The sequence below is a fragment of the Mauremys mutica genome, chromosome 1 (assembly GCF_020497125.1).
Source record: "Mauremys mutica isolate MM-2020 ecotype Southern chromosome 1, ASM2049712v1, whole genome shotgun sequence".
Classification (NCBI taxonomy): Eukaryota; Metazoa; Chordata; order Testudines; family Geoemydidae; genus Mauremys; species Mauremys mutica.
The window spans coordinates 114,058,839-114,081,722 of record NC_059072.1 but is presented as its reverse complement, the minus strand read 5'-3'; the positions used below and the strand labels follow the sequence as shown (position 1 = coordinate 114,081,722).

Here is a 22,884-nt window from a genome sequence, read left to right as displayed (position 1 = left end):
CGCGCGGCGTCCCAGTGGGAAGGTCCGCTGGGACCGCGACTCCGGTAGACCTCCCGCAGACGTGCCTGCGGAGGGGCCGCTGGTCCCGCAGCTCCGGTGGAGCATCCGCAGGCGTGCCTGCGGGAGGTCCACCAGAGCCGCAGGACCGGCAACCGCTAGAGCGCCCCCCGCGGCGTGCCACCCTGCTTGGGGCGGCGGAAATCCTAGAGCCGCCCCTGCCTGGCTGTGCTGTAGGAGCCACAGTATGGTGATGGGCTCAGGTGTGCCTGACTGCTTAGCTTGGGCTGAATGAATTGCTGGGCCATCACTGGTTTCCCGTTGGCCACTGACCCTAAAAGCAGAGAAAAGTGCAGCGAACAACAACAGTAAAATAAATAATAATCTAATAAATAATTAATACCTAGCATTTATGTAGCACTTTACCTATTCAAAGCACTGTACTAACATTAACTGATTACTCTTCGTTAATTCAGACAATTAAAGACAAGTGGAATTAAAGTGATTAGAAGACTTTTCAAGTGTGAGAGCCTCTATAGGAACAGAGATGAAAATTACCAACACTGCTCTATTGGAAAGGAAGAAGAATGGACCTAGAACATGATAGAAATTACTGCAATTTGAATAACTAACTGTGGAATTCCCTGCTACAGGATATTGTTGAGGTATATAGCATAGTGATATTCCAAATGAGTTTTAGTGTTTATTTGACTAGCATCTGCAGTTATATTTGCTTGAATAAAAATGGTCTGGATCATCAATCTTATGTTTTAATGCTTAGAACCCTGACCAGCCAGGAAGACATTCCCCTCCATAGTAGTGGTGAATTGCAGAATCAGGTGCACTATAGGGGTTTTACACTTTCCTGCGGATAATCCAGCATTAGCCACTGTTAGGATGCTGTACAAGATGAACCATTATCTGTTCCAGGATGACAGCTCTTATGGAAGAGGAAGAGCAGAGGCTGGCCTAGCATTAGATCTGGGCAGTGTGATAGAGCCACTAAACCAGCATGGAAAATGAGGAAAGGCTCAGAATATCACTTGTGAATTGATTTGTTATAGGCTTACACATCCCCCAGAAGTAAGGACATGGGATTCTTCAGCAGAGAATCACCATCCACCAGAGTCCCACTCACAACATACTTACTTTTTCATCATCTCCTGCGGCCCACATCTTGTGTATGCTGCACAAAGGATAAACTCCTCAGAATGCTTAAGAGGGAAAGCATTCTCAGTATGCTGACCCGGGTCAGTTTTTGGTGCTCTTTGATGATCCCCTGGGCCTCCTGGAGGAAGACCAGCCTCATGCCAGACAAGAGCAGCCTTGGACCAACTTGCCAGGAGTGGTCTAGTTTCCAGAGACTCAGTTCTTCAGTTTACCTGTAGCGTATGAGCTGGATATTTTAAGTAGTCACAATACATGCAGGTGGTGCTGCGAAGAGAGCCAACTTTCATGAATAAAGTTGTGATTTATCAGAGAGTTAATTACTTTGCTATTTTTGCCACATCTCTTCAGGAAGGCGGAGGATATGAGGTCTCTATCTCTCCACCCATTGGGGTGACTGATGGTTACAGTGCAAGCAGTGAACGCTGTATGGCTTCTCTCTCTTCTATTTATGTATTTCCCCTCACCCCTGCAAACTCTGCTGGGGATGGAGGATCCTGGCAGCTGGGTCCAGCCCAGGCTTTAGCCTTTTGTTCAGTGCATTTTCCTCTTGGCATTATTCACATCAGAGACTTTCAGTGTTGTGCTTCCAGAGTCACATGATAAAATATTTGCACAGCTGCGGGATGACAGAGACGGAGAAAGAAAGAATCCACTCTCCAATTATTTCAAGTTAAAAAATCAGTGTTAACATGAGTGTAAACACAGGAAAGCTCTCCCTCACCCTGCTCCTCCATTGTAAAAGACCAGCTCTCAGCCTGCTCGCCCCACTCTCCTTCATCTTGCTCTTCTGAAACATACAAAACTGTCCTTTCATGCCTTCCTTAGAAACTGCCCCTACTCTCACAATATACACACTCCATCATCCTGCGCCACAGACAATTCTTCATTCTGTTTCCTATTTACAGATATAGGACCAAACCCTAAAGTCTTTATTTGGATCTTATTTGGGCAAAAACTCCCATTAAAATCAATGGGAGATTTGGCAGGAAAATACTGCACATTACACCCATGTTACATATAGATATATAAAGAGGGTGGAGGAGAGAGAAATACTGCATAAAAATAAAATCCATTAATAAATGAAGAGCAGGGGTGGGGAATGGGGGTGGACTGAATTATTTATACTGTAGTTATAAAACTGCTGAGCTACTGAACTTTTTAAAATCTGTCTTTAACAACAGTAACAGTTGTGAACAATTTAGGAAGTAAGAAAGACGTTTCTAATCTAACTCTGAAATGCAGGCGAGGAAATATTTAGAAAAATTAAACATATACAAATCACTGCAGCCCGATGATATTGCATGTTATAATGCTAGTGGAATTCTAATGCATTGCAAAGATAATGGACAATCCAAAATTATGAACAGGTTTGCTTGAGGATTTAAAAAGAAAGATGAGTAAAAAGAACAACAACTCTGGTAATAACTATCTGATAAGCTTTAGAGTGGTAGTCGTGTTAGTCTGTAACAGCAAAAACAACGAGGAGTCCTTATGGCACCTTAGAGACTAACAAATTTATTTGGGCATAAGCTTTCGTGGGCTAAAACCCACTTCATCAGCTGCATGGCGTGGAAAATTAGTATGGGAAAATTAGTTTTTGTAATGACCTATCCACTCCCAGTCTTTATTCAGGCCTAATTTGATGGTGTCCAGTTTGTAAATTAATTCCAGTTCTGGGTTTCTCGTTGGAATCTGTTTTTGAAGTTTTTTTGTTGAAGAATTGCCACTTTTAAGTCTGTTATTGAGTGACTAAGGAGATTGAAGTATTCTCACCACTTCCAGCAGCTCCCATTGGCCCGGAGCAGCGATCCACGGCCAGTGGGAGCCACGATTGGCCGGACCTGCGGACGGGGCAGGTAAACACACCGGCCCGGCCCGCAGGGGCTTTCCCTACACAAGCGGCGACCCCTGTTTGAGAAACCCTGAGATAGGCGGACAGAGTTGGCACCAGGGTTTGTTGCAGGGTTTGGTTCCTGGGTTAGAGTTTTTGTTGTGTGGTGTGTAGTTGCTGGTGAGTATTTGCTTCAGGATGGATGGCTGTCTGTAAGTGAGGACTTGCCTGTCTCCCAAGATCTGTGAGAGTGAGAGATCGTCCTTCAGGGTAGGTTGTAGATCCCTGATGATGCGCTGGAAAGGTTTTAGTTGGGGGCTGTAGGTGATGGCTAGTGGCGTCCTGTTACTTTCTTTCTTGGGCCTGTCCTGTAGTAGGTGACTTCTGGGTACCCTTCGCATACCTTCTTATCAACTGTTTGAAATGAGCCACCCTCATTACCACTACAAAAGTGATTTTTTCCTCCCTTGGTATTCTACTGTTCAGAATAGCCTACTTCCACTTTAATTGAATTGTCTCGTTAGCACTGACCCCCCACTTGGTAAGGCAACTCCCATCTTTTCATGTACTGTGTATATATACCAGCTACTGTATTTTCCAGTCCATGCATCTGATGAAGTGGGTTTCAGCCCATGAAAGTTTATGCCCAAATAAATGTGTTAGTCTCTAAGGTGCCACAAGGACTCCTCGTTGTTTTACCTGATAAGCCTTACCAAATGGAACATCTATTAAAAGAAAAAATAGTATCAAGAGGATAACAATACCATGAGCAAAAAGGAATATGTGTTTGTAAAAAAACAAATCTTGCCACACACGTTTTTACTTTTTTAACAGAATTACCGCATTGGTGGGTGAAGATTACAGACTAGATGTAATATAGTTGGATAATCTTGTGTGATGCTTGGATAGGAAGGTGATACACACTTTAGAAATATTTAAAGTAAGTTTTAGTATAGACTTTGATTCAGTGTACTTAAGTGATACACTATTTGAAAAACTCTGCGCTGGCTGAGTGGAAGAATAGGAAAAAGGTTTAATTTTTTTTCCCATCTGTAACTCTAACTTCCATGATTCATGCAAACATACACATTCTCCTCCTACTGTCACTCCCTTTACAAACGCTCACGCTCCCTTCCTACTCACACATAAACACCCCCCCTCCTTTAGGCTGCACACAATCCTTCCCTCTCCCCCCTCACCTCACCCAGTCTGCTCCCCCAGACACACCAGCCCCTTCTGTCATCTTGAGCCTCAACCAAGACACATCCTTAGAAATATTTCCCATGCCCAGTTCACCAGTCTATTTTGTAAAAGGTCTTTACTGCTCTCTCTAGTCCTGGACTAACCCCATACAGCCATTCCTCTTTGTGACAAACATTCCTGCCTAGGAATGTGGTTTGGACATTGAGTGGATGAACGAACATTCATGTGGAAATTCCTGATGCCTCCTAATATGAAGGAGAAAAAGATGGGAAGAATAAATGTCGAGTGCCTCTAGCCCTGTGTGTGCAGCCTGGGTAGTTCCATGAATGTACATTTACTGTAGCTTTTGATTGTATATGGCTGGAGGAATGAAGTGGGCATGCAGAGGGATGTATTCTTTCTGGCTGGCATGGATCCAGTAGTCTGTGTCAATTCCAGTCCTTTAGCCATTGCAGCCTTTTGCTCATCAAATCACTCCGATGAGGCGGCTGATGAGAAAGCCGCTGCCCATTAGCTGCTGTCATTTTTATACCCTCCTTGGTGAGTGATGGAGCAGAGGAGGCCTCCTGATCCCATTAAACACCTCCTGAGGGTCCTGCTGCTGCTAGGAGACAGCAACAGAAGGAAACAGTCTAACAGTGCCCAGTCACAGCTCCCTAGCTGCCCTCAAACCCTGAAAAACTCCCCTGCCCAAGACAGCCTTAGCTAGGGGGCAGCTTTGTTTGGAAAGCTTTTACATTCACAGAGGCAGCAGGCCTTTCCCATCAGCACAGCCACAACATTCCTTGGGCGGGGGTCAGCAAGATAGACCAAGTTTAATTAAATGTATCTAGCACAGGGGTGGGCAAACTACAAGCCAGATTTGGCCCACCAGCCGTTTTAATCCAGCCCTCGAGCTCCCACTCGGGAGCAGGGTCTGGGGCTTGCCCCACTCCAGTGCTAGCCTGGGAGCAGGGTCGTGGGCAGGTCCGCATGATTCCTGGAAGTAGCGGCATGTTCCCTCTCTGACTCCTATACGTAGGGGCAGCCAGGGGGCTCCACTCCGCACGCTGCCCCCACCCCAAGTGCCAATGGGAGCTGCAGGGGCGGCACCTGCAGATGGGCAACACGCAGCAGAGCCACCTGGCTGCACCTCCGTGTAGAAGCCAGGCGGGGGACATGCTGCTGCTTTCTGGAGCTGCTTGAGGTAAGTGCTGCCCAGAGCCTGCTCCCCTGAGCCACCCCCCTTTGCCCCAATCCCCTGCCCCAGCCCTGATCCGCCTCCCACCTTCTGAACCCCTTGGTCTCAACCCGGAGCCCCCTCCTACACCCCAAATCCCTCATCCCCAGCACAACCCCAGAGCCTGCACCCCCAGTTGGAGCCCTCCCCTACATCACACACCTTCTGATCCAGCCCGTAGCCCCCTCCCACACTCTGAACTCCTCGTTTCTGGCCCCACCCCGGAGCCCGCACACCCAGCCAGAGTCCTCACCTTGTTCTGCACACCAGCCCCAACTGTGTGAGCATTCATGACCCACCATACAATTTCTATACCCAGATGTGGCCCGTGGGCCAAAAAGTTTGCCCACCCCTGACCTAGCACCTCCCATTCCTAGGACTGAGAGGGTAGTTCAGTCTCTATTCCTATTCCACGCTCATGTGAGACTACCCACAAGGCGGCGATATAGTGTGAGTTTTTGTGACAAGGCGCACACCTAGTAGGAACTGAATGGAGACCATAGGCACCGACTCCAGCCCTGGAGCACCCATGGGGAAAAATTAGTGTGTGCTCTGTACCTACCAGCAGCCAAGCTCCCCTCACCCCACCCCACCTCGTCCTCCCCCCCCGCCCCGAGCGGGTCATGTCCCCACTTCTCCACCTATCTCCCAGCATTTCCCACCCGGCTGCTACCAAACAGCTGTTTGGCGGCACTTAGCAAGCTCCGGGAGGGGGTGAGGAGTGGGAACGTGGCGTGCTCAGGGGAGGAGGCAGGGGCGGGGCAGGGATTTGGGGAAGGGGTTGGAATAGGGGCAGGGAGGGGGCAGAGTTGGGTCTGGGACTTGACAAAGGGGTTGGAATGGGGGCCTCATGGAAGGGGTAGAGTGGAGGCAGGGCCAGGGGTAGAGGAGGGGTTGAGCACCATGGAGAAAGGAGGGAAGTCAGCACCTATGATGGAGACCACCAATTCTTTTCACAGAGGCCATCTGGAGGAGTGGTGGGGAAGCCATCAAATGGCATAGGGGGCCTCAGGTTTACAAGAACCAGCCCTGGAAGAATATACTTGCTTTGCAGTGGTAAATAACCTAGCGTTGCCAACTCTAGCAATTTTGTCAAAAGATTTGCAGTATTTGGTGTTTTATCTTGAAGTTCCAGGTTTCAGAATCATGAAATTACATGAGACTCTCAACCTTCGTTTTAAAAACATTACATTTCTAGCGCTTGTGGTTTTGGAGAAAAACTGGAAAACAGGAACCCTAAAAGCTCAAAAACCAGGCAAATAAAAAGACCCAAACTTTGTTGCTTTTTTAAATCTAATGATTTTTAAGCCAAGCTCATGATTTTGGGGGGCTTGACTCATGACTTTTGAATCCTGGGGGTCAGCAATACTGTTCTGAGTAAGTCCTCCCACCATAAAGGCCACTGAGCTGTTTGTTGTGACAGACTCTCCAACAGTGATAATTTGGAATCCTGAAGCTTGTCCCCATCCAAGTTGTTGCTGACTGGCTGCTGCTGGAAGCAGACAGTGAGCTCACACAATCTGACACAAAAGTGAGGGGAGTGAGCTTTGTCAAAGTAAAACAGATTTTTTTTTCTCTTCTCCTCCCACGTAGGCACCTACAGAGTTGTGTTTGTTACCGGTGTCCTGAGAGAGGAAATCTAGTCCACTAGAAGAAGCAGTTGGCATTAGGAAAGAATAACAAGGAAAGTAACATAGAACTAATAATAGAGTTGTAATAAAACAATGAGATTAAAGAAATAGTCTGACTTGCAAACAAATGGTATTGATTCACTACCCGTGGTTTGCTTTCCAGAATCCAGTCAAGACTGCAAAATCCTGCTTGGTATTCAAGATTGTTTATTGTCCAGAAAACAATGCCAACTTCTGCAGTCCTAATTTTTCCCAACAGGAGATGCTGTAGAGCATGATTTTAGAAACTACAGTAACTCTTCACTTAGTCATCCCAGTTAACGTTGTTTCGTTGTTACGTTGCTGATCAATTAGGGAACATGCTCGTTTAAAGTTGTGCAATGCTCCCTTCAAACATCGTTTGGCGGCCGCCTGCTTTGTCCACTGCTTGCAGGAAGAGCAGCCCATTGCAGCTAGCTGGTGGGGGCTTGGAACCAGGGTGGACCGGCAGCCCCCCATCAGCTCCCCACTCCCCTAAGTTCCCTGTGCAGCAGCTGTCCAGCAGGCTAGCAGTTGCAGCTCTCCCTCCCCCCACTACCATGTGCTGCTCCTGCCCTCTGCCTTGGAGCTGCTCCCTGAGACTCCTGCTTGCTGTGTGGGGGGGGGGAGGGGAGGAAGATGGGGGGCTAATGTCAGGGTGTCCCCCTCCCCCCTGCTCCTGCACCCACTTACCCCATCTGCCATAGAGCGGGGTGGGGGACACACAAGACAGGGCTCAGGATGGAGGGAGCTTGCTGGCAGCAGCAGCTGTGGTCTCAGCAAGCTGATCTAATTAACAAGGCAGTGTACTTAAAGGGGAAATGCGCATCTCTCTCTCTCTCTCTCAGAAACAGGGTGTGTGCCTCTGTCTGTGATGCTGTCTCCCCTCCCTCTATTCCTGCTGCCTTGTAGAGTGTGAGTTCACTCTTGAGGGCTCAGCCAATTGCTAGTTCATCATTTAGCAGTAAGGGAAATATCCCACCCTCTGATTCCTCCACCTCAACCAAGCTTCACAATCATCATCACTGTGTATTAAACTGTTTGTTTAAAACTTATACTGTGAGTATGTGTGTGTATATATATAGAGAGAAATAGATTGAAAGTCTTTTGTCTGGTGAAAAACAATTCTCTGGAACCTAACCCGCTCATTTACATTAATTCTTATGGGGAAATTGGATTCGCTTAACATCGTTTCGCCTAAAGTTGCATTTTTCAGGAACATAACTACAACGTTAAGTGAGGAGTTACTGTATTGCCCTAGTTCACAACAGCTGCTGCCTCAGCCTCTACCAGAAGGTGGCACTGTGAACAGCGGCATTAAAATAAGTAGTAATATTGTATTTGTTATCCTTCTGTAAATGACATTTTTAGAACAAGTAGGAAAAATATATCTTGTTTAAGATATTGAAAGGGTACTTTCAAGATTATTCAATTCAGAGGGCAGCGGAAAAGAGACTCTGGCTAACGTGGGTTATAGATTCCCTGTAGCAGTAGAGACAGCCTTAGCCTGTTCCTCTCTCTGAATCACTGGCAGAGGCACTAGGAAAATACTCTGGCTCTTGTATTCTCTTTCACTGCCACAAATGTTATTTCATCTGCTCCTCCCTTGCTCAGGGAAACAAAGCTGCATCCTATCCTTCTTGCTAACACCTCTTCAGATACTTGTGAGCTTGTGTTGCTGCTCAGTTGTTTTCCAAAGCAAGGTTTCTCTGTTGTTAGGTGGCAGCATTGTTTCCCAAAGGAAATGACCAGCTCTCTCAGGGATATGTCAGGTTTGTCAGACCATAGAAACAGGACTCAGAGGGACATGCTAGAGCCTGGCAAATTGAGTAACTAAAGCGCACGCGCGCACACACACACACACGCACACACAGAGCATTTATAGGAAAATAAAAGTATTTGTAATGTACAGATTGTACATGGGGGAGGTTCTGAGGATGCTTCAGAAGAGGGGTCTGCAGTATTTTCTGTCCTGCCATTACCTCTGTGTTACCATACCACAAGAGACCACATCTCTGTTGCCAGGACAACAATGACGAATGGCATCCAGGACATCATCACACCGTCTCTGCAAGACCCAGCTGAGATTCTCTGGGAAGGGCTTATACAAGGAGTTGAGCACCTCAGATTCCAGTTGCTTTTAATGATCCTGTGCCCGCTGCGATAGAATGAAACGGGTTGTGCAGAGTTTCCAAAGATGAGCCTGTGCAGAATCGGAGTTTGAGCAGAGGAGTGGGGAGAGGGCCTTCATTTGGAGAGGAGAGGCTATTGAATTGTGAGCACTGTACCTGTCAGGGAGGAATTTAATTCGTGAGAAGGAAGCATCTATTACAGTCCTGCTCTGTGAGTATTGATCCAGATTGCATTTTACAGTGTCAGAGGAAAAAGGGGTTTATTGTCTGTTATTAATGGCACGATTCTGGGTTTTCTTTTTTGGGGGAGGGAAACAATTTCCTTTGTTACCTAGATCTTTTAATTTGCTTCACATAAAATCCACAAGGCATTATTACCAGGTTTACATTCCTAGCTACTGAATCCTGCAAGATCCACACGCCAGTACCAGGGTTCATACTTCCTACATCTGAGATGTGCACACAAGCAGATCAGTGCTGGGATTTGCACTCGGAGCTGCAAGATCCAAACAGCAGTGCATTAGTGCCAGCATTTATACTGCCAGCCAATGAGTGCGGTAGACTCCAAAACCTGGAGTGCCTGGAGTCCTGCTTCCAGCCTCTATTATATAAATGTATTTGTTTTAGTCTCTTGAGATCAAAGAACTTATGCAACAAATACACCAGCTGTTGACTGGAATAAAGCAGAAAGGATTGCCATTGGTGTGCAGTAGCATGATCATAGAATCATAGGAATGTAGGGCTAGAAGAGACCTCAAGAGGTCATCATATATCCAGCCCCCTATGCTGAGCCAAGAACAAGTAAATTTAGACTGTCCCTGACAGGATGATCATCATGGACAGGTTCATCCAACCTGTTCTTAAAAGCCTCCAGTGACAGGAATTCCCTTGGAAGTCTATTCCATTGCTTAACTGTCCTTATAGTTAAAATGATTTTCGTAATATCTAATCTAAATCTCCCTTGCTGCAAATTAAGCCAATTACTTCTTGGCCTACCTTCAATGGGCATGGGAAACAATTGATCACTGTCCTCTTTATACCAGCCCTCAGGATATTTAAAGACCGTTATCAGGTCCCACCTTAGTCTTCTTTTCTCAGACTAAATCAGTGGTTCTCAAACTTTTGCATTGGTGACCCCTTTCTCACAGCAAGACTCTGAGTGCGACCCCCCCTTATCAATTAAAAACACATTTTTTATATTTAACGTTATTATAAATGTTGGAGGTAAAGTGTGGTTTGATGGTGGAGGCTGACAGCTGGTGACCCCCCCCATGTAATAACCTCATGACCCCCTGAGGGGTCACGATCCCCAGTTTGAGAACCCTTGGACTAAACATTCCCATTGTTTTTAAACCTCTCCTCATAGGTCAAATGTTTTCTAAACATTTTATCATTTCTGTTGCTCTCCGCTGGACTCTGTCCAATTTGTCCACATTTATCCTAAAGTGGGACTCCCAGAACTGGACACAGTGCTCCAGCTGAGGCCTCACCAGTGTGGAGTAGAGCAGGACAATTACCTCACATGTCTTACATACAACACTCCTGTTAATTTGCGATCCACTACAACCCTCAATCCTTTTCTGCAGTACTACTATCTAGGCAGTTATTCTCCATTTTGAATAATTTAGTTGATTTTTCCTTCCTAAGGGCTTGTTTTCATGGACAACACTACAACAACGCAGCTGCACCAGAACTTCTCCCGTCAGCGTAGTTAATCCACCTCCATGAGAGGCAGTAGCTATGTTGGCAGGAGAAGCTCTCCCGTCGACACAGCACTGTCTACATGGAAGGTTAGGTTGGTATAACTATGTTGCTCAGGGGTGTGAATTTTTCACACCCCTTAGCATGGGTGATGGGTGAACCACGGGCTCGGAGAGGCTATCCCCCGGCATGGTCCACCCTTTCCATCTGAGGCCCTACCACTCCTGTCCCCATTCCCCTGCTGAAGCCTGGAGCCCTGCATTGCCCAGGTGCCTCCAGCCCCAGAGCGCCAGGTGGGTAGTATGCCCCACCCTGAGCACTGGGTGGGCAGTGCACAGCACCCCCCCATCTCCAAAGCACTGGGAAGGTGGCGTGTGGCCCCCCCAACCCCGGAGTCCCCACCCCTGGAACGCTGAGTGGTGCAGCGCCAGTGCTAGGCCCCTGGCCCAGCACTGGGCAGCCCAAACCATGAGCCACCCCAAGTCCCAACTGCTCTCACCCCAGCAGGCTCCCCAAAAGAGAGGAGCAGCCTGCCTGGGCTGGGGCCAAGGGCAGGCAGGAGGGGGCCTTGAGGGGCTGATTGGGGAGCCACAGTCTTCTCCAGCCTATTATACCCGCCGCCCATGCCCCTTAGTGATATAGTTATACTGATACAGATCTGTAGGGTAGACCTGGCCTAAGTGAAGTACTTTGCCCTTTTATTGAATTTCATCTTGTTGATTTCAGACCAATTTTCCAATTTGTCAAGGTTAATTTGAATTCTAATCCTGTCCCCTAAAGTGCTTGCAACCCCTCCCAGTTTAGGGTCATCTGCAAATTTGATAAGCATATTCCCCACTCCATTATCCAAGTCATTAATGAAAATATTGAATAGTAGCATACCCCAGAACTGACCCCTGTGATGCCCCAGTAGATACTCCCTCCCAGTTTGACAGAAAATCATTGGTAATTATGGCTCTACCTCGATATAACGCTGTCCTTGGGAGCCAAAAAATCTTACCGCGTTATATCGAACTTGCTTTGATCCACCGGAGTGCGCAGCCCTGCCCCCCCGGAGCACTGCTTTACCGCGTTATATCCGAAATTGTGTTACATCGGGTCGCGTTATATTGGGGTAGAAGTGTACTCTTAGAGTACAGTCTTTCAACCAATTTTGCACCCCCCGATAGTAATTTCATCTAGACCATATTTCCGTAGTTTGCTTATGAGAATGTCATGTGGGACTGTGTCAAAAGCATTCTAAAATCAAGAAATAGGAGGTCTACCACTTCCCCTCACCCACTAGGCCAGTAACCCCATAAGTAAGGTTACAAGTAACTCGAAAGTTGTGTCCTTTTCCAGTGGAAAGACTGTTATATGGAAGTAGATCTATGCTTCTCCAGAAGAGCACACTGATTGTCACATACACGTGTATATGGAGTCAGGGAAGACATATCCAGTGTGAATAAAATTTAGGGATCTGTAAAGATCCATGTTGTGTAGAACAACATCTTAAATTTTATTTTTTTCCTGTAAAATTAATAGAATCTAGCATTCTGCAAGAAGGACACACTGCTTCATTTAAAAAGGAAAAGAAACTAAAGAGAGCTAGTTAACTATGATGGTTTTGGAATTCCTATCATGCTGCAGTCTGCTTGGATGAGAGCTAAAGGGTTTCCTGCTCACCCTCCAGCTGAATTTGGCATTTGTTCTGTTCCTTGGCCAGATGGCAGCAGTGGGGCATCTGTAGCTGTAATCTCATTAGGACTGTGGTTGTGCTGTGCTGCTGGCAAGGATTTAGGGTGACAGAAGATTCTCAAAGCGTGCTTAGATATCACAGCTGAAGGACAATAGAATAATACATTTGCACAAAAAAAAGTTGAAAGTATCACAGCCTATACAGATCAGATTATTTGGAAACATACAGGTTCCAATCCACCAGGAAAGCCAGATACTAACAGATCTACACAATCCAGCCATAAAAGGGAAATGTATGCACATAGCTTCTGTTAATGCTAATGGGAGTCACATGTGTAAATTCCCCACACAATGAGGGACAGAATACACCCCCTCACTGTGAAAATTGCATAAAGATGTGTCTGTGTGAATGTTGGCATGTGGGTATTGGTCTACTACAGTAGAATAATAGAAATCAGAAATGAATTATTCGTTCATTTGCCCATCCCACGGGAACCAGAGCAAGATGATTCCTTACACTATATTCTGTTTTGTCTATTTGTCAAGCAATGGAGCTTCCACCACTTCCTTTGAGAGATTATGCCAGAGAAACAGACCTCACCCTTAGGAGATTTTTCTGAGTCAGCTGAAAGTTCTTTTTACTCATATGTATCCCCTTACTTCTAACTGTAGTCCCTTGGAACATCCTAAACCGCTCCTCTCCCTTCTTGGGATTCTACAACTTTCAAATCTTTGTAGATGGTTATGTCTCACTGTGGTAGTAGAGATTATTCATATCTGTGTAATGCTAACAGTGGTTCCAATCCTTCAATGGACTCTGCATGGGTAGACCTTCTGCACCTGCACAGAATCCAGTACTGAAGTCAGTGAAGTGGCTCAGCATGAACACAGGGAGTCACCTCTTTGCAGGATCAGTACTTGCAGTTTGAGCACTTAATAAATGTGTAGGAAGAAATGGTCTCTGGCCTAAAGTGCTAGGGTGATCAGATGTCCCGATTTTATAGGGACAGTCCCGATTTTGGGTCTTTTTCTTATATAGGCTCCTATTACCCCCCACCCCCATCCCGATTTTTCACATTTGCTGTCTGGTCACCCTATAAAGAGCTTATAATCTAAAATGCTTTGCAGATGTCCTGGCTTGTGGGGGAGGAAGACATAACGTGACTAAACACAATGCTTTAATGAAAAACACTTTGCTGATGAATCCACAAATCAATTAGAAACAGCAAACATACCCGTAGCGCTTGAACCCCCATACAAAACAACACAGACAATATTTTCATGTGACTAGCCCTAAGTTCCCAGGATCAACTAATCCCCTCAATATAAATCAACCTTATCTATTTCCTAGGTCTTTTTTATTGCTCCCTCTCTAACTAGAGTGAGCCCTGGATGGAACACAGGTGGAGCTTTTCCTCTAGTTGTGTCACTTGTCAAGCCCAATAAAAGAGTAAAGCAGACTCCCTCCCCAGCCCTAGGGATCTTAATATCCTAACTATACTGTTGAAGCGGTGAGGGCCTTATTGGCTGCTCTCAACCAGGCCTAGAGCCCTTTCCTAAAGAGAAATCCACCATGGGTAAGTAAGAGTTTGAAGAAAAGTTTCAGGCTTGTTTAAGACTCCAGACCATTGCTGGTTATTTCCAGACAGTCGTTACCAGTAGCAGGGGTTTAAAACCTGTCCTATGTCCAGTTAAAGAAAGAGAGAAAAGCAGTTGCCAAAAAGGGGGTAGGGGAAGCACTTAGTCTTTGCAGGCTCTAATGCCAAACTTCATACAATCTTATTAGATGACAGAGTCCAAAATTCTAGATGATTTACTGACCTTTTGTTACTTCCTCCCTAATGTTTTCCAAGACATAATGGTTTAGTCACATTAATCTTTGCTTCTAAGCCAGTCTTTCTAATTCTATTGGGGGAGAAGAGGGCAATGCTTTCTAATTTCTATATATTCCATGTACTAACTTCCTTGTGTGGTGTTGATGCTATTTTTGCTGTTACTGAAGTGGCTTCATCACCTGGACATGATTCACTCCCCTTGTATATTTATTTGGATTTGTTAAAAGCACCTATCCTATAGCTTTGGATGCTCTTGCAATAATAAAAGTATACCAGAGTATCCAAATCAGACATAAAAAGCAATAAACTATCTAATCAAACCATCTGGACTATTCTACCTCTCCCCCATTATTCTGGACAGGAAGGAATATTTTACCTCCCCCCCAGCCATTGTTTTTGTTGTGAACTGCTCTAGTTCCAGTCTCTGTTGCAACTCATAACTTTCTGCAACAGCAGTGTGAAATTGGCATGTTTCTTATCAGTTTCTCAGTTGCCTGCAATCCTGAGTAGCAGTAGTGAAACCAATGAGTATCTTGTTCCTGACTGTGGCTGCTTGGGAAAGCTACAAGCTCTGTCTCCATGTAGACTCAAGAAGATTGGACCTCATTAGTTTATTTGGAAGTTTACTATCCTAGCGAGAAGGGTTAGGAACATCATTTTATTTTTTAAATTAAAAGTTAAATTTTAGAGGAACTGATGGCCTGGTTTTTTCCTCCCCAAATTTGCCAGAAAAGTTTTCTTCTTTTCTTTAGTGAGTGGATATGCAGATTTTTTTCAAACCTTGACTCCAAATTAATTTCAAACAACTTGATAGTGGTGTTCTTTTAATAGAGCATTACTAGCAATTTATTTGCTACTCTGCTTCAGCCCAATACTCTCAGATCAGTTTCAGATCTGTGGTTTCTTTAGTGTGTAAGGGAGGGTGGTGGTGGTGGTGGTGTTTTGAGGGGGCAAATGGAAGCAGGGATTAAATACTGTAGCATAATTTATAAAGATTATAGCTATTAAAATGATTGAGTAACGAATAGCGTGCTTGATCAATGAGGATGCCAAATAGTTGGTACCTTCAGCCTCATATTTTATGGGACACTCAAGCATCATCGCATAGGAGTTCAGATTGTGCCTATCAAATCATTTAGCATATTAGAAAGACAAGGTGTGTGAGGTAATATCTTTTGTTGGACCAACTTTTGTTGGTGAGAGAGACAAGCTTTCGAGCTACACAGAGCTCTTCTGTGATTTTTGTTTGGTTTCACCCACATAGATATTGAAGCATTTAGTGCACTGGGTGAGGTATACCACATGTGATCGGGGTGTTGGAACAATTTGTATAGTGTGGGTGCTGAGAGACATTGAACCAAAATGTAATTCCTCTATATAATGAGAAACACTTCAAGCCAGGGGGTGCTACAGCACCCCCCGCATCCTTAGTTCCAGCATCTGTGGTAGCGATAGGCATGTGTAGGAGCCATGGATCTTAAAAGGTGTATGGGGGTGTGTGTTGGTCACTGTAGCAGTGGAGATATGTCTGCAGGTTTTGCGTGTGTATTTTTGGCAGGGTCTGGTGCTGCTTTGAGTTGGTGTGTCCTGGTCTGTGAGGAGCTTGCTTCTGATAATGAGCTTGGAGAGGTTGGCAGGTTGTATGAAGGCCAAAAAAAGAGGTTCTGGGAAGATTTCTTTCAGAATGGGGGACCCCATTGAATATGGATTGAAGTTGTTTGATGATCTCCCACATGGGTTCCATGGTGGGATGGCATATATATGTGAGTGTGTGTGTGGTTGGGGGGGGGGGGGGTCAGAATGGGTTTTATTTCTGTATTGATGCAGGCTCTCTCAAGGTATTTGGGTGGCCTGTTCCATGATATGATCTACTTCTCTGGTGGAGTGTCCTTGTTCAGTGAAGGCGATTTTAAGTATGTTACGGTGTATATCCTGGACTTCCTCCTTGGAGCATATTCTTTGGTATCTGAGTGCCTGGCTGTAGACAACATTTTTCTTGATGTGTTTGGGGTGGTTGCTGGATCTATGAAGGAAAGTGTGGTGATCCATGTTTTTTTTTGTACTGTATATAGTTGTCCATATGATTCCACTGTTGAAGCAGATGTTGGTGTCCAGGAAGTTGATGCTGGTGTGGGAGTGTTCTAAAGAGTTTAATGGACACATAGTGGTTGTTGAAGTGATGAAACTCTATGAAGCAGTTTGTCATCTGTCCAGAAGATGAAAATATCATTGATATATCTCAAGTATATAATTGGGTTTGTGGTGCATTTCCTGAACCCCCCTCTTCAAACTGCCCTACAACCTCTCCAAGCTGATCATCAGAAGCAAGCTCCCCACAGACCAAGAAACACCAACTCAAAGTGGCACCAGAACCTGCCAGAACAACAGATGCACAAACAGCAGACATATCTCCACTGCTACAATGATTAACACCTCCCACAACACACCTTTCAGGATACATGGGCCCTATACATGCCTATCACAAATGTGGTGTAGCTCATCCAGTCCACCAAATGCCCCAATAACAACTATGTGGGTGAAACCAGACAATTTCTATGCTCTGAAATGAAATCTCACAGGGAAGTGATAAAAGACAAAATCATATCATCACCTGTGGGTGAAAACTCTTCATAAAGAGGTCAGAGAGAGAGTGATCAATCAGTCCTCATTCTCAAAGGAAACCTGCACAACACTTTCAAAAGACGTGCCTGGGAGCTTAAATTCATATCTCTTTGACACCAAAAATCATGGTCTTAATAAAGACACTGAATTTATGGTTTATTACAACAATCTGTAAACCACTACCCGCTTTTTGTCTCATTTTAACAGCCCACTTCACCTTGAATGGTCCCCTAGAATATATGATAACTACTGATGCTAAACAGTCTGTTCCACCTTGTATTTAGCTGTGACACTCTTAGTACCTTTCCTAGACCTGAAGAAGAGCTTTGTGTAGCTCGAAAGCGTCCCTCACCAACATTTGTTGGTCCAATAAAAGATATTGCCTCACCCACTTTGTCTCTCTAATATCCTGGGACCAAAGCGGCTACATCAACACTGCATACATTTTGCATTTTGTTAGCTCACTTGGTTATCTCCTGAACTGGACAAAACTTTATTGATGAGCACTGTCATTAACAGGCTGCAGCTGGCATAGAAGACAGCAGCTACAGGAGTTTGTTGCTAGATCTGATCACATGCCATCCTTCAGCTTCACTTGTGTACTGGTTAGAAGTCATCAGGTCTCATAGTGATTGCAGGGTACTGTTGATTTGTATGCATAATATTTTTATTACAACAAACCAACTGTTTATAAAGTGCTCCCTCATCAAGGCACTCAGGGTTCTGTATGACATTCATAAAATAAGGCAATACACACCATTAAGTACATCCCAGTTAAATTAAGACCTCCTACAGGCATCAGTGTAAATTCAGTGGCACTTAAAAATGAGCATTGCCTAAAGGAGATGACAGTTCTGCTTAATGGGGACATATTCAGGTGATATAGTGGTGCTTTGGTGTTGTGTGTCAGTCTCATGCTGTCTTTGCTCTAATAGCACCTTCCAATTCCTCTCTAGTTTATACATACAGAAAATGCATGAAACCCTCCAGCACTGCCTATTCCTTGTTCTTTGTATGGCAAATAGATATGTTAAGCCACTGTGATGGGTATCTCACATCTCCCACTGGTGTTAACGCAGGGCAGGAAACCTACTCTGTTCTTATCACGTTGCACATCATCTGCTCCATGTGCTTGTTTCGTAACATGATGGGTTCTGCATTATTAAAATAGGGGCTAGAGTCTCTTCTCACTTACCTTGGTGTAAATCAGAAATCAGTTCACTGGAGTCAAGGGCATTACCCTGGTGTGAAAGGAGAATCAGCCCCATAATATATTCTGTTACTCATTCCTACTCAAAAAGAGGAAATTATTATGTGGCTCATCTTATTGAAGATTTTATTGAAGAAAACACTATTTAAAAACCTCACTTTTTACTTAAAAAGGCAAGAAACAAAACCAGTTCAGTGAGTCCAAATAGAAGAATAAAGGAGAAAAGAAGTAGGTGGTTTGTCCTAGGTTACTGAGAGCTCCTAAAATCTAAGCACTGTGAGACTCTTTGTTGAAGTAAATAACTGAGCTTCATTGATGATGTCTGAACTGCAGGAATATTCACATGGCACGGACTAAATTTCCATAGTTCTGTCCTAGCATGCTCTTGGATTCTTTGTAGGTTACAAAAGCTTGATCGAGAACTTGGAAGGGATGTTGTCAGGACATTACAAGGGGAAAGGTAGTAAATATGGGGTCAAAAGTAATCATAATAAAACCACATTTTTAAAAGGTTTAGGTTTATAAAAGTAGTGGGGAGAGACTGAAATGTGTACTATGTGGGAGTGAGTTCTGTGAGCTATGCAATAAAAGCCATCCTAGATGGAAGTCTGCTATGATAAAGGGTGAACTAAAACAGCACAGTAAAAACTATGAATAAATCAAGGGTGTTCTCTAAAGGAATAAAAGAGGTGTTTGAATTGTGGGTATCGCTTATGGTGGAAAGGCTAAATCATGAAACCTAAAATACCCCATTGAGGCTAAGGCTCTCCTTAGACTTCTTTAAATAATAGGAATGTACAATTACCCTGCCCTTCCAGTAATATTAACTCTCTTGACCTGACCAGTTAGGCAAAAGTCAGGGTAGTACAGGTTGTTTCCATTAGGAGAAATTGATGAGGGAGTGAGATATTTCTCTGCTGCAGTCCTGTTTATTTACAAAGAATGTCCAAAGTCCTGTTGCTCTGAACACAGTAGGAATGAAATAGAAGATATTCTTTATTCACAGTTCCAAGCCTCTTTTCATCCAGCACTCCTTCCTAAAAGCTGTTTTTCTTCCCTTTTTCTCAAGGTCACACTAAAGTGCTTCTCCAGGTGCTGGGGGGGACAGTGAGGGTGTGGTGGGTCTTCCCTGTTGCATTATCTGTCTGCTTCTATAGTATTTCTACTCTTTTTGCCTTGGCAACAACTCTAGGAAAACCCCTCAGACAACAAAGTTCACCTCCTTACATGTGGCCTGTGTTTTGAGTACTGGCTTCCGCTAGCTGAAACAATCTCTATTCCATGAAGGAGATTAATTGTTTTTTTATATTTACCCTTACCCACCAGTTTCAATGAATTTTCACCTAACCTCCAGCGTAATAATATTTACAAGTGGGAGACTGTTTTTCACATCCCAAGGGCTGGGGCTTTACAAAATGTTGGGAACCTTCCCAGTAGGCTTAGGCCCCGGGTAAGATTATCCCGCTTTTACAGAGGGAGGAACTGAAATCAACTTTGTGACTTGCCCAGTGCCACAGGTCACTGACAAACAGCCAGGGTGGGGGACTGAGGTATTCCTGGCTGCTGCCCCTGTGCCTAACGCCCTCCCTCAGCTTGGGTGCTGCTTGCTGGGTTACTGCCCTCCCGCCCCGGAGCGAGCTGTGGGCGCTAGAGCTCTTGGGTGAAGAGTTTAAGGCTCTGGAGGCTGAACCTGACTCGAGGGGTGGAGAACAGCCCTGAGCTCGCTGCTGAATGGGGGGAGGGAGAATGTCCCCCCCCCCCGCCTCTAAAAGTTGCACCCTGCGCTAGCGGGCTGCCCCGAGCCGCTGATCGTCCCTGGGACGTTTCCAGACACCTGGATTCCTGTCACCTGCATCTACGCTAACTTCACGTTACGGCCCAACAACGCGCACGGGCCCTTTAAATCTCTACCGCATTGGCCAGCTGCAAGGGTTTGATCTTGCTTCCTTCTGTCCTATTGGTCAGCCGGGCTCTCACCCTCCCGCCGGTCTCCACAGCGCAGCCAATCGCTGCCCTCGAGTTTTGTAACTGACTTCGGAGTGTACCATTACTCCTTCCCGGAGGGGTGGCGGGAGCGGGTATCTTTTGATACCCCCCCCCGTCGCTTCTCATTGGCCTGGCAGCCGGGGGAGCCGATAGCCACCCCCCGCCCCCGCCCCCGCCCCGGGCAGAGTAACCCGGGCGGCCGCCTCTAGGGCGGAGAGGAGGCGCTGCCAGGGGACCAGCCGCAGCGCCGCCGCCGCTGCTCCCCGGGACCGGAGCCCGCCTGCCCGCAGGGAGGAGAAGCGGGGCCGGGAGATGGACCCGCCGCACGTGGCTTAGCGCAGGGAGCCCGGGCGCAGGAGCGGCATGAGGCAAGTGGGGCAGCTCCCCGGGGCCCCCCCCCCGCCCGGCCACGGGATCCGCTGCCCCCGGGGGCCGCGAGCCGGGCTGGCACCTCCCGCTGCTCCCCCCCCCCCGAGCCGGGCTGGCACCTCCCGCTGCCCCCCCCCACCCCGAGCCGGGCTGCCCCCCCCCGCTGCCCCCCCCCCCCCGAGCCGGGCTGGCACCACCGCTCCCTTCCCCTGCTGCCCCCGGGGGCCGTGATCCGGGCTGGCGCCCCCAGCTCCCGCGGCCGGCTGGGAAGCTGCGCCCGCCGGTGAGGGCGGGCGGGCAGGTGGGGTCTCCCTGCCCCGGCGGATCGGAGAAAGTGGCTGGAGGCTCCCGCCTCTGCTGCTCCCGCCGGGGGCGACGGCGGTAGCGCTGCCCGCCGCCAGGCTCCGCGCTCCCGCAGTGCGCTGGCATGTGCCTGGCTGCGGAGCGGGCACCGGCCGCAGGGGCGCGTTGGCCGCTGGCGCACGGCTCCGCCGAGGGCGGCAATGCAGCAGCAGCAGCGCCCGCCCTTGGAGAAGGCGCCGCGCAGGGCGAGCGCTTACCGGGCGGCTCGCGGTGTGGGACCCCCCCCCCCCCGCTCCGTTTCCCTGCCAGCTTCAGGGACGTGTGTGCCTGTAGGGAGTCTGAATAAAACCATCATGGGGAATGGCCCAGCCAGCGGGCAGGCCACTGAGAGACTAGCCTGCGGGGCGGGGAAAATGCACTCCCAGTTCATCCCAGCAGAAGGTCTCGGGGCCCAGTTCGTAGCTCTGAGTGCGGGCAGCCTGTCCAGCTTATGGTGGTTTGCTTGTGTCAGAAATCTGGAAGGAAAGAACTCCTGACATTGCCTTGTGATCAGTGGTTGTGCTTAGCACTGCCTCGTTCACCTGGTTACTCCGCTCAAACTGTAGGGAGAATGAGGCCATAATGTTTTAATGGTCAGGAGGTGCTTGCTAGGAGCCCTTCCAATAGATGTGGAGGGGGACCTTCTTGATTTACAAGCTTGTGCAGATTTGTTCAATACTATCCCACTTGAGTGATCTCCTTGTCATGTCTATTTCGGAGGGAGGGAAATGCTGAAGATCATGATTATATTTGTCCTTACATGGGTACAGATTTGGTTGATACAGGTTAACTCTGGAGAAGGAGTTGGGGGAAGAAACACTACTTTGCTCTGCCAATTCATTGTGTGAGAAATCTCTGAAGAGCATTGTTTTGTTAGTGGACCAAGGTCTTCCAGTGGCATGCAGTATATCCCCTTAGGGTTATCCAAATGTCCTCCTGTTGGACAGGCACAGTATATTATAGGGGACTTCCAAGATTAACAAACAGATGGGTTTATCTTTTGTGGTGCATGTATGGATTCTCAGGTAGATGCCTCCGTCTCTGGCATGCTCCACCCTCTTATCACCTTTATTACTAATGCAGGTTTATTATAGTGATTGCATTCTAATCTACAGCACAGATGTATTTCAGTAGTGTCTGTTACACTGCTATAAAGCTGTTTCAGGTATAAAACCCAGTTTCTAGTATTACATTTTCTCTGGTTAGAAGTTTGAATTTTGTGGGCTGTTGGCACAAGATACTTGTAATATTATTGTTTTTAACAAATAAATGCTTGAAAGTTTACTTCTGCACATGCAGTTTTTTCTGTAACTATAAGATATATTAATGTATTTCCATTGTATCCCCTTCTTTAAAGCCACATAATGAAACTATCTTTTATTTCATCCAGAGACCCACTTAATGTTGGTACTATGGATTGACAATGCCTTGTACTTGCCCAAAGGGAACACAGGTATTATCAGAGGCAGCTCTTGTGGTCTCTTCTGCTAGCTTGGTCTATCACTTTAAGAAGCATCATTTACTTTGGTAACACACAAAGTAAATTAAATATTTGGCTGAAAATCCTGTTCTTCAACTGTAGTCTTCACTGTGTTTAGACCTCTATATTATTCCCCACTTATAAAAAGAGCTGAGAGAAGATTATGCAAAACTTAGATATGCAGAAGTTTGGAAATTCTCAGCTAAGGTTGTCAATGAATATTAACTTTTAGTTTGTTTAATAATTGAAAAGGAATCTGTAAAAAGGAACACTCAAGTTAAAAATTGTACTGTATATTCAAACAGCTTTTTTTACATGTTACAAGAACACTTTACATTATTAAAATGGAAAGAAATTTGAAAATCCAATTTATTTTTCACTACTGATGCTGTTAATTTATATGTCAGCATTTCTCTCAGCTTGAAGAAGGAAAATCTGAAGCCAGTTTCATTGTTTATTTT

General features: G+C 46.1%; 1 protein-coding gene across 1 annotated transcript in view; it reads left to right on the top strand.

Moving 5' to 3' along the window:
• Nucleotides 1–22,884, top strand: part of MICAL3 (microtubule associated monooxygenase, calponin and LIM domain containing 3) — a 346,852-nt gene that overhangs the window by 80,926 nt on the left and 243,042 nt on the right. Inside the window, exons 8-9 of the mRNA XM_044991795.1 lie at nt 474–662; nt 3,833–3,938. The gene's annotated coding sequence lies outside the window, so the exon portion shown is untranslated. The remainder of the gene's footprint in view (nt 1–473; nt 663–3,832; nt 3,939–22,884) is intronic.